General features: G+C 38.6%; 1 protein-coding gene across 1 annotated transcript in view; it reads right to left on the reverse strand.

The window, feature by feature from the left end:
- The window catches only part of Pde9 (phosphodiesterase 9), a 247,324-nt gene extending 236,106 nt beyond the window's left edge, over nt 1–11,218 (reverse strand). The window contains exon 1 of the mRNA XM_071595715.1: nt 11,185–11,218. The gene's annotated coding sequence lies outside the window, so the exon portion shown is untranslated. The remainder of the gene's footprint in view (nt 1–11,184) is intronic.
- Between the last annotated feature and the right edge of the window lie 1,189 nt (nt 11,219–12,407).

Consider the following 12,407-nt stretch of genomic DNA (forward strand, 5'->3'; position numbering starts at 1 on the left):
ACGATTAAATAATTCATCAATTCAATTAATCACTTTAAAGATTTAATTCTTCGAAGATTAAATAATTCAAAATTACCTGATAATATTTACGATTAATTTATGAAGAGTTTAATGAAATGACCGAGGGCAATCACGCATAGAAAAATAAACCGTAGCAACATTTGTTGTACGTAGTAACATTTGAAGAATCCATTCGGTATTACCCAGCTCATTCAGATTAGGATCTAAACACAGTGGCTACTTCTCCCAATTATTGAACCAGGCTGATAGGCAGCTAGTGATCTCATATATGAGTGAGTGTCGCACATGATAAAATCCGACCTGACCCGCGAGCAACCATACGAATCTACTCCAGTGCGTAATAACTATATCTCACAGCAATTCACTGACGTCACCGGCAGCGATGCATCATGTCCAATGCGAACCCATCTCTCACTATCGATACATCGCAATGTGATATCGCACGCTCACCACTCCGATAATGGAAATAGCACAGAGTTTCCTGAGGGTAGGGAAATATATGTATATATATATATATAGAAATATATATATACATATATATATATATATATATATATATATATATATATATATATATATATATATTTCTATATATATATTTATATATATATATATATAAACGAAACGAAACAGTAATTAAATAAACAAAACGAAAAACACAGTAATTAGCCCAAAGGTTGGTCTGGTAGGTGATGGTAGAGTTCACCCAGTACGACTAAGCACGACGGCGTGTGAAATTCACTCATCAGGGTTAAGGGGCAAGTTCCTTTCCCTGTGCCGGTTATGATTTCCCAGGAAGATCTGGTACCCGAAAAATTAAATAGTCTGGGTGTAGCTGCACATTCCGTGAGTGGCTTACCCTGGAATCGAACCCGGGCCTTCCGGTCCAACGCTCTACCCCCTGAACTACCGCGATCCACACACACACACACACACACACACACACACTCACTCACACACACACTCACTCACACACACACACACAAATATATATAAAACACTTTTTGAAAGTCTCCCGGACGCGAATAATAATGCATAAAATTCAAACTCTTCCTTTCGGATACCTCTCCGCACCTCTTTCCATCCACCGTTCCTGCCCTTGCATTCCCTACAGTTCTCTCCTTCTCTTCCTTGAGGAAGTTGGCTGCAAAATTCGAAACTTAGTGAGTCTCTTTTTTGTGTTTCTGTGTTTGTGTTTGTGTCTGTGTTCATTAGTGCTAAATTTGATAAATTATATATATATATATATATATATATATATATATATATATATATATATATATATATATATATATATATATATATATGAGAAATTCGCGATACCTTTTGAACAGACCTCGTATATACACACATATATACATACACATATATGTGTGTGTATTTTATGTATATATATATATCCATATATATATAATTATATATGTATACATGCATAACATTTACACATGTTTATTAGGTATATATATGTATACATATGTATGTATGCGTATGTGTGTGTCTGTACATTTTTTAGGAGAGCCGAGAGCAGAAGGTGGGTATAAAACACGATTTCGCCATCAGCCGTTGTGTTTTTGTCTGGGGCCGAGTGTGCGTGCGTACGTACGTACGGGTGCATGTGCGGACGAAGCAGCATGCAGGCCGTGTTTTTGCGGGAGCGAGTACCCAGGGCGGCGCTCTCTTGTGTCGGCGAGTTGAAAAGGAGGTCGGGTGGCGTGAATGAGAGGTAGAGTGGGGCGGGCGGTGCGCCACGCAGGGGAGTTGAAGAGGAGGGTTAGGGATGGAGGAGGGGGCATTAATCAGAAGAGAAAACAGGATAACCGGCAGTGGGAGGGTGGAACAGAAAGAGAGAGGAGATAAATGGAGGCGGAAGCAGGTACTTGGGGGAAGCGATCCATGGGACAATTATTTTTATATTGGATTCAAGATTTTCAATAATTTTTCCCTATAGATGATAAAAGAAAAAAAAATTTGACGGAAAGAAAACTGCAGGGGAAACTGCCAGGGTGAAGTTATTACCGCAAAATAAGATTGCAGACAAGTATAGGAACTATTGTAGGACACATAATAGTTAATAATGTGAGTAGGGCTACCACTAGCAATGAACAGAATATTGAAAGGGCGGAATGTCACTTTCTGATTTTGAAATACCCACGACCTATTCACATAAAACTAAGTCTAAAAACCAGAAAGGAATTCGAAATCCATGGCATTTAAGAGCAATTCTTTCAATTTTATGAGAGTAGAAATGGCTAATGTGCTAATTTAAACCAAAGAAAGACACTTCTGAAGACTACCCTTAAAGTTACTAGAAGTTCCATGAGCCAAAAACATTACGCAGATTTGGAGCACTTGAATGAGAGCTTCAGTCAGTCTGATATAAACGAAAAAATCTCTGGTCAGTAATCATACGGTTTACCCACGGTATATCACAACAATGAAATTATTTTATATGAAAAGATGTTATTTTTCAATGATATTTTTAAGAACTTCCTATCTATTTATCGATCTCCATCCTATCTTAACAAAAACTCTGTCAAAGTAGAAGACTGGAGTTTCTTTTTAAGAAGATTTCTTCCAAGCCTCAAAAGTGACTCAAGTGCATTGCTTCAAATTAAAAAAATTAAAATTCGAAAATATCGCTTATATAATTCATGAATTCCTTATTGCCTAATATTGCCTGAATAACAATTTCAGGATTAAGTATCATGGTGACAGAAGTTACAAACATGATGAATAAAAACAGGCATATGAAATGGAGCCGAGAAAATAATAATGTCAGAAAACAAGAGAATAGATAGATATAGGTCTCTATTTATAAGGAAATGACAGAAAAAAATATGAAACATATCCCATTCGGGGACGGGACTAAATTAAATTTTTCTCGCATTACCCGGATCATCGCTTATAGTAACGCAATTTACCTCCGCAGAACTCGTATGAGAACACGATCTTGAAATTCAGACAGCTCTCTAATGATTCGCCATAATCGGCTCCGTAACGCGAGATTTGAAGAATAGTGATAGCGTTTTCGTTATCCATTCGTATGATAATGATAAATCATCCGTAACATGAGGAACCATGATCGTGACCCAAATTCTATATCATGGTGGCGGAGAAACGCACCCTCCCAAGCCATCGAAAATGATTTATTTCAAGTACTCAAGTCGTACGTTTCATCTCAAAATAAACAAAGATACAGGCGCCGAAACCATACAGACATGACTCGATAAAAATGTAAGCGTGAAAAAATGAAAGTACGCAAAGAATTGGGCTGGCCTCACTAGTTCGCGTCTTGGGAATCTCACAGACATACTTCTAGTCTACGATTATGATCTTCCACATTCATTACAGCATTACAAAATCGAGACTTGAAATTTACTAATGAAATTATCAAAAATTAAAACTTATCGACCCGCAAATATGGCAGCACGTGTTTAATTATTAGATTTATAACATAATTATCAACGAGTCTCGGTCCAACAACGCAGGCTACAAAGATTAAATCTTGACGTTAGTTCCTCCGAAATTATTCAAATAGATAATTCAACAGCGTTTAAAAAATGAAAGTAATGATGAAGTATAAGAGAGGAATAATTTCGAGGGATTAACTCTTTTAAAATATCGTATTTAATGATTTGTTTGATTTTTACTGAGTTTTCTGGACTAATATTCCAAATTTTTTCTCTCCGTTTTTATTACTAATTGTGTAACCAATTTTACAGCTAAAATTGTCACATTCTTATACTACCAGTTTTTTCGTCCAGGTACTCAATGCCCCCATACGTTTTATCGTGATTTGATATAGATACGCGAAGAAGTACTTCAGGAGAGGAGAGAAAGAAAACGCGAAGTGACGAGAGAAGTCAACGGACGAAAATATATAGTATAACAAGTCGCAGTAGGGTAGTTTAGAAGAAAAAATGTTAAATACATTTGTGAGGTGCTCAATACAAATTTTGTTTTATGAAGTTATGTAGAAATCGAGTTCAATCCTGTTAGCTTTTTTTCTATCTTTAAAACAAACATTTCAACACTGAATGGCCATTTAAAAGCTTCGCTCATTAACAATTTTCACACCGAAACTTTCTTTTCACGACCAAGCCGATTCCTTAATAAATGTGCTAAATTTTACTTTGAAGTTGACTTAGCATTTCAGATTCGTTATTTCCCAACGTATTATGAAAACGCCGGTTTTAAAAATGAGATTTCCTTATTTCAAATTCCCCTGGTAATCAAACGATTTCTTAAAAGATCCGAGTTTTATTACTCCACCACGATTAAAATTATGAAGTTATTTAAATTTCTTTAGCCGTCCTAGTAATCGCGAAAGTCATTATCGGAGACTAAATTTGAATTTTGGATGATGATATATTCCTAATTGACTATTGCTATTGAGTTCTTTTAATGAACATGGGAAAATGCACACTTAAATGTTTCTCTTGATTCGCACCCATAGCTTTACGAAGTGCTAAGCGTTAACTGAGGGTAACTTTTTGAGGAGGGAAGTTGAATAAAAAGAGACGTTTCAGGCGTGATATGTGGAATATCATGATTAAATAAAAATTGGCAACTTCACACAAAATATGTCATGGAAACACTGTTCCACAATATATTTTACAGAAAATTGACAATTTTTAATTAATAAAGGGAAGCAAAAATCACGATTTTGAGTAAGGCACTTCCAACGAAGAGGAATTCCAGTTTTCCCTCATTGATTCTATAACTGAGCGGTTACTCACGAGAGAGTAGTTGCACAGTCGACACGACAAAGGACTTTACTTTGGATTGGAGAGCTCCTGGTTTGTGATGAACCCCATGAGGCGAGGACAACAACCACGGTGGGTGACGGAAGAATGCATTCAGCGTGAGAGGATAATCCTGTAGCACACACTAGCCTTCACAAGCCGTCTTTCTTCTAATAGTCCCGTCGAATCAGAACGCTCAAATTCTCAATCGACGCCACAGAAATCCAGAATCCCAGAGATCCCAGATGACTTAACGCATACTAGGGTTAAGCAAAGATTCTTATATTACCATTACGCGCGAAACCTATATTGCGGGGGAAATAAAATTTAATCTGAAAGGCTTTATGTAATGCGTGGCCGGGGAAAGAAGTATCATCACGTGTGACGAAACAGAGTATCTTCATTTTTTTTAAACAATTAGTAATAAAAATTTGTGATCATGTGCAGGGTACAGTATATTCAGAACCTGATGCGGTTGCTTAATCATTAAAAACTGTCGTAAAATTATAGCTGCAGTGCGTAGAAATTTTGAGAAAAGAATGACAAAGAAATTACAATATCGTTTTTAGAAATGAAAACATCATTTTCACTGTTTTTGGAATTATATGGTCCATTAAAGGAGTCAATTTCCTTGTTATGAAAATATTCAAAAGGATAACGACACGATCTCCGTCATGAATACCAACATTCGGTAGTTTTAATGAAACAGTTAACCTAAAAAATTGGAGCAATTAAATTAAATGGAACCGAAAAAGGAAATCTGAAAAGATCCTTTAAAAACACAAGGTAGACAAAGAGTGGGTAAGAGAGGATCCCCTGGGGATCGGAACGGGATGACGATTCTGGTAATAGAAGCAGCCGATTCGCAGTTATATATATATATATATATATATATATATATATAATATAATATATACGCATACATAAACTCACATATACTCACGGCCGTTTAAGTGAAGAAGAAGAAGACATCATCAAGAAGAATAAACTATATTTAGAAAAATTCAAAGTACTATGAAAACAGACGAATAAAGAGGAAACACATATTTCATAAACTTTGTGTCAATGTTCCTCTTAAGTTTTAATTATGTTGCGACACACCAATGCATAATCTAAAAAATAAATGCTGATACTACTTTAATACATATTTCAGGATTCCCTACAACTTTCACTAGTGTGACAGACGCTACTCAAACATAACATGCATACACACATGCCCATCAGCAAGGAGAATACAAAAAAAGGAATTCGCATATTATTACCTTTTACACATAAAGGCGATGATTGTTTCTTTCTTTGTGCGAGACAAACACTTCCAGCTATTTATATATTTCAATTCACGTAGAAATAAGTAATGTGCATGTATTTTATCTTAACGTGAGTTGAAATACATTAATAATTGCACATTAATTTATACATTTCCAACGGAGAATGGTTCTCGCACAAAGAGTGAAATATATTCGAGCTCTATTCGCACCATTTCTTCCGTGCGCTGCTTGCCACGACGTATGCGGCACGTCAACTCGCAGCGGGAGGCCTCCCGTGCCACTCGGGATCAATCACGGTCCTTCGCTCTCCCCTCGCACACGTTACGCGACATCGTTCAGTTCTTGGTTGCCCACTCCACCACCGGCGACCATTCCCTCTAGTTCCCTTCCTTTCCTGAAAAATTCCTCACCTCCTTCCCTTCACTCAACTCCTTTCAAAGTGCCCTCTCCCGACGGGAGGCAGTGGGTAGGTGCCGTAGCGTTGCGATGGGCAGCCCCTTTTCGTAAAGGGGGCAGGGGGGGCCATAATGGGACCGGCTCCACTTGGCGGGCCATCTCCCACCCACGGTGCGGGAGAGAGCCCTTCATCGCCCGCTAATCTAAGTCCTCCCTCTCCCCCTCTCCTTCGCATGCTGCCACTTGTATTCCGACTTACCGCCCCCGCAGACATCCATCTCTTCCCCTGTCGGGCTGCTTCGCCTCTCCCACGCCCCCTTCCCCAAAGAACACCGCCCGCAGAGGAGAGTTGATGGAGGCGGGAAAAAACGCGCGCGAGCGCCATCTATAGATGGACCTCCGACTGAGGCGCCGGGGTTTCCCATTTCTGCCACCACCTCTCCTGCTTATTTTTCAGAGCTCGCAACCTCAGGCCTTTTGCTTCGGGTGGAGAGTGGTGGGGTGAGGACGTCACGCTGGCGTACAACAGTGAGGTGAAGGAATGGCGACGCATTCAGAATTGATCTTAAGACAGTGTTTTAGCTGAGGAAATTCGCGGTAAAAATTACTGGCCCCGTTTCTTTTGAAATCTAATACTTAAATCCCGGCAAGAAAATTGGATCGTTCGCAAAATACTAGGCAGGCATTCGATCACATTTCTATTAAATAATAGCGCCTCTCATTAGGTAAAAAGAGTGAATTAAAGTACTAATTTTCAATGATGAACATAATTTGCTGAAAACGCCGTCTTAAAGATTAGTTCTTTGAAAATCAAATGGACTTCCTTTTCAAAAGCTAATCTTAAATTCAATGTGACATGAAAAATGATGTTTTTGGTCAAACATTAAAAAAAAAGAAAACTAATAATGATTTTGGCAATAGGTTATTTGAATTAAATAGTATTTAAGACGGAGCAAAGGACTAGAACTTCGAATGCTTCATTGATGGAGATTGATGTCAAAAAAATAAACAGGATAAAAATATGCTCATATGGAAAACATACTTTTGGATAAATAAAAATTCACGGATGGTATCAATAGTAGTGGACTATTTATGCAGAACTCTAGTGATTTCGGACCAAGGATATACGTAGTAATACTACCTCACCAGTCACAATAAGGCATGTACATGGTATATTGAATGAAAGCTGAAAGGACTATGCGATAAAATGAAGGCAGGAGGCTACATTTCCTAAGAATATATTAATGATAAGCATACGTATACGCCACAGCCTTTGAAGCGCCTTTGGTGTTTAACCAAAAGCGCTTCAAATAATGCCAGAGATTCCTTAGAATATTTTGCTGGGACGTCATATTTTAGGCACGTTGCAGAGGCACCATCTTTGGAGATCGTTTACTTAATGCACCCCCATTACCAACTATCTCCTTTTCACAGCTTCAGACACGCATAAACATAGGAGATACAGTTTTGTGAGAAGCTATAATGGAACCAGAGTCTCCAAGACGTTAAGGATACGAAACGATGCAGTACAATAAAAAATGACTATAATGATAGGTAAAGGAGTTCCTTTCTTTAACAAAGGCTATTAAGTATTAACTTTTTAACATACTCATGAACCTTAATTGTTCAAAAATAATATACTGAGAATGCGCCAGTAAAATCATGAACTTTTTCAATTGAGTTCATAAAGGCATTAGGGATATTAACCAGAATTTCAGGCCCTTAAGTCCGTAGAAATTGAGGATTTTATTACTAACAAAAAGGGGATAATGCATAACGAAATCCCTAATATCTTGGATGGATCCTTGCTCGAAACCAACCAGACTAGCGGTACCTTTAAAAAAAGGATAACTGTGGACCCCTGCCATCACCAGCACCTACTCCAAGTTGAACAATGCAAGGAAATCACACATTTTATACTATGACGTGCTCTGTTTAAGCTAACACCCATGAAATAAAAACTCTTGCGATTGATTTTCTCAATGGTGGAAAAATTCAGATGGTAAGCATAAATACAAAATAGAACATTCATTGGATTATCTCATATCAGTACTGACTATACTCCTAGGCCCTTAATAAACACCCAAACGTGCGAGGCAATATATATATTGGATTAACGCAAAATTTGAACAAATATGCATAGGACAATTTTAGCATATTTGCTCAAACAAGAGCATATATGTACGATGTCGATTCAGACGTTACAAATATGTCTTGCCTATCCTATCACTATTTTCAAATGTGGCGCATGGTTGTTTCATTTGATACCCGTTATATGCCTTTTAAGCTACTAATTAAGCTCTCCAACTTAATCACTAGCTCTAAACGGGAAATAAGCCGCATCAAACGAAACATATGCTACAAATGAAAATCTAGTGCGGGATACTAGTGCCAATAAAGCCATGAAATCCGATCAGAGAATGCAATAATGAAGTCCTTGCGACACACATAAAGCAACAGCTATCGATTTGAAGACAAGGTCACAAACGACATGTTACTTGACAATATTGGACGTTGAAATTGATCCATTTCATGAGAAACTAACTTGTATTCGATTTCTGAACAAGCATATAGCTTTAATTCTTTCCGTTAAAATTGAACATTACATTGTTAATCAACATCAAAGGTTCATCGGTGTTACCAATATTCCGTATTTCATCCACACTGGAAATATTTAACCCTAAATTATCGTTTAACAAAAGGTGCATCCAGCGTTATCATGAAATTAGCAATGTGACTACACGTATTCAAGATTTATAAAAGGTTAGGTTCATTATTATTGTTTACCTGAAGGTCTAAGTGAACGTATGAATACGTATTAAGAACTATTATTAAATTAACGTTAGCGCCGAACGGCGCCGCTTTTCTCGCATTCAGACTGAAGTGAAACTAAGGTCGTGATGCGAAATTATTATTACCCGCAAGCATTGTCAAACCAGGAGGATTAAGTCCCTGTTACAGAGACTTAAAAAGGTACACGATGCAAAATAGTAAAAAATTCAACAGGTAAATTGTTAAATTATCATTATTATTGGGATTTTCCCCTTTAGGGTTACCCATATTTCCGAGCAGCTTAAAACACGCTCCAAACCAAAGTTTTAATTAGTCATTTCTTAGGATCTCCACTCAATGTCCCCATGGTAAATTTCCTCCCTATCGCGAGAACTTCTCTGCTTATTATATCCCTACTACTTGACTTTTTTGACCCAAAACACTTCCGAGATGGGATAACCGTTTCAAATGCATTAGTTCAACCGAACTTCTCAATTTTAATATTTAACCTAACTTTCCTCATTATCTAAGAGTTTCTTTTGCTAACATTTATTTTCTTCCCATACCTATTGTACGCATTCTAATCCGCTAACCATTGCTTTTAACCCCTTGGCTGACTGGAAAACTAATGTTTGGTCATCGACAAGCCTTATTTATTTTATTTATTACCCACCTAAATTCACTTCAATCTCCAATTCTTCTCATACATATTATTTCCGTACGTTGAAACCTCTGGTCATCATATAATAAAACAGCCAATCATAGCACTCCGGGCCAGCCAGCCTCTCCAAGATACAAGCGTCTCGTATGGCGGCCAAATTGCGACGCAGATCACTGCGACCTGAAGATGCCTGCAGAACTGGGGGCGAAACAGTTGTCTAGGAATCAACCTACGCAACTGTAATTCCTGGAAGCTTCATGGATTGTTCATCAACATAAAACCCTTGTCTTACCCCTCTTCCTAATTCTACCCATCGGGAACTCATCCTCCCATGATTTTCTGAACCCGTAAGTAGTTCCATGCGAATTTTGACTACCCCCCACGACCTTATTTTATTTTAATTACTTTGAAGTACTTTATATATATATCTCACAATCAAGTATACCTAATCCTAACCTATCCTGATCTGCTTCAGATTCTCTTCATATGTCTAAGCTTGCTCACCTAGTGTCTTTGCCAATAGTTTATAGATTCTGAGGTATATTTTAAGGTAAATACGATCAAAAAATATAGTCGCAATCTTTAAGTAACTCAATTACCACGCCATCAAAGAGATTGCAATTGCATTGCAAAATCATTAAGATTTCCATTAAATTAATTAAACGCGGCCTAATTGCACGCACACGTTTTCCGTAACGGATTTCGCTCAATATGGCCGTAATTACGTAAAAAACATATACATATGGCTAATATTCTTCAAATGACTAGGCAGCTCAAAATTAATTTAAAGCATTGAAATAAAAACAAAATAGAAAGAGGGGAGAATACTGGGCGAACGAGGAAAGGGCAGGAACAGGATAGGGATGCTGGATGGGATTAAGGGAGGATGGAAGTACTCAGAGATGAAGAGGGACCTAATGTAGACAGGGTTGCTGGATTGTGTTATTTAGTAGTCAAAAAATATTCATTTGGTAGTTATATCCATCCAAAAACCTACCTTAACCGGTAGATTACCTAATAATAATATGTACCTATACATATATTGAATATTGTTAAATAAATTTGAATAATTTTGGTTTGAAACGACTCGATAAAATCTCATTTCCTAAGAGCTAAGATCTTCCCAGTTCGAAAAAAGTCCAATAACTCTTTAAGAATTCCAGGAATCCAGCCACCAATGAATGCTCCAAAATAGTGGTGGCTATTTTCAAAGAATAACAAATTACACGCCACGCAGTACGTACATCGCAAATGTTAAGACAGGGAAGTTTTCGAGAGGACTCCAGCGTAGGTATTCTCTCAAAAGCACTAAGTGACTCACCCTTAAGCTCCTCAGTGGTGATGTCCTCTGAGAATTCCACGGCTACCACCTCGTCCCCGCCCACTCCCTCCTCGCCCTCCCCTCCCCCGCACCCCTCCTCCTCCTCCTGCCCCTCGTCGCCAGCTCCTCCCCACCCCTTATCGCCACCAACCGAAAAGTACAGAACCACTCGCCTCTTCCCCTCCCCTTCCATCCCCACCTCCTCATCTCCCGCCGACGCCCCCCCCTCCTTCCCTCCCGCCGCGCCCCCCTCCTCCTCCACCTTCCCCTCCTCCACCTTCCCACCCTCCTCCCCTCCGCCCGCCCACCGCCGCTCCTCCTCGGACCCCCGCCCCACTTCCTGGCCGCTACCACTCGTCCTCCTGCCACCGGCACAGCCTTCCGCGACGACCTCTTGAACTACGGCCGCGCGACGGCCCGCCTGACCCCCTCGCTCGCCTCCACCTGTCACCCCGCCGAGGGTAGAGAGAAAGAGAGAGAGAGAGAGTGAACAGTTGAGCGACGACATAGTAGCCTGCGTAATCACATCATTAGACAACACCGACATTAAAAAAAAAATAATAAAACACACACGATTGTAATAAATTACGCCGTAAGGGCACGGGAACACATATTATCCGTGCGGGCCTGCAATTTCCTCTTTTTGGAATAGAAACAATTTTCTTTTACAGAATATTATTTTTTTAATAGTTGGAATGAAATTGACACTTCCCTTTTCCACGGTAAAGTTATTAATGCACGATCTGGGCTCCGATGCAAATCATATAAAAAAGATTTACGTAGATTAATTTAGTGTATTTTACTGTCGAATTGGTGATTATTAAAATTAAAAATTTTACAATTTCCAGAATAATCTGTACATTTCCATCGGATGCTCCTGCGCGTCGAAACCGAGGTCGTATTAATAAGCTTTACATGAAAAATTCAAGTGTGTCAAATTCATTACAATTCAATTAACAGAGAAAACTATTATATTAAATACTTGGTAATGAATGTATGTACAGACATAAACACGCATGCGTCGACACAAATATTTGCTAATGAATGCATAAAATATTTCCAAATCGGGATGACCTATGCATACTATGGAAAAACTTCAGATGTCTAGTGGCGAATTTGGATTACCTGGAGACGGTTTTACTCCGGATGGACCGGATGTGTATCTGATGATCGTGGATTTTGTTTTCCCGGATTATAGCGACAATGCGCTCTTTTTTCGGAAG

Source organism: Hetaerina americana, unplaced genomic scaffold, assembly GCF_022747635.1.
Source record: "Hetaerina americana unplaced genomic scaffold, ioHetAmer1.1.p SCAF_7, whole genome shotgun sequence".
NCBI lineage: Eukaryota > Metazoa > Arthropoda > Insecta > Odonata > Calopterygidae > Hetaerina > Hetaerina americana.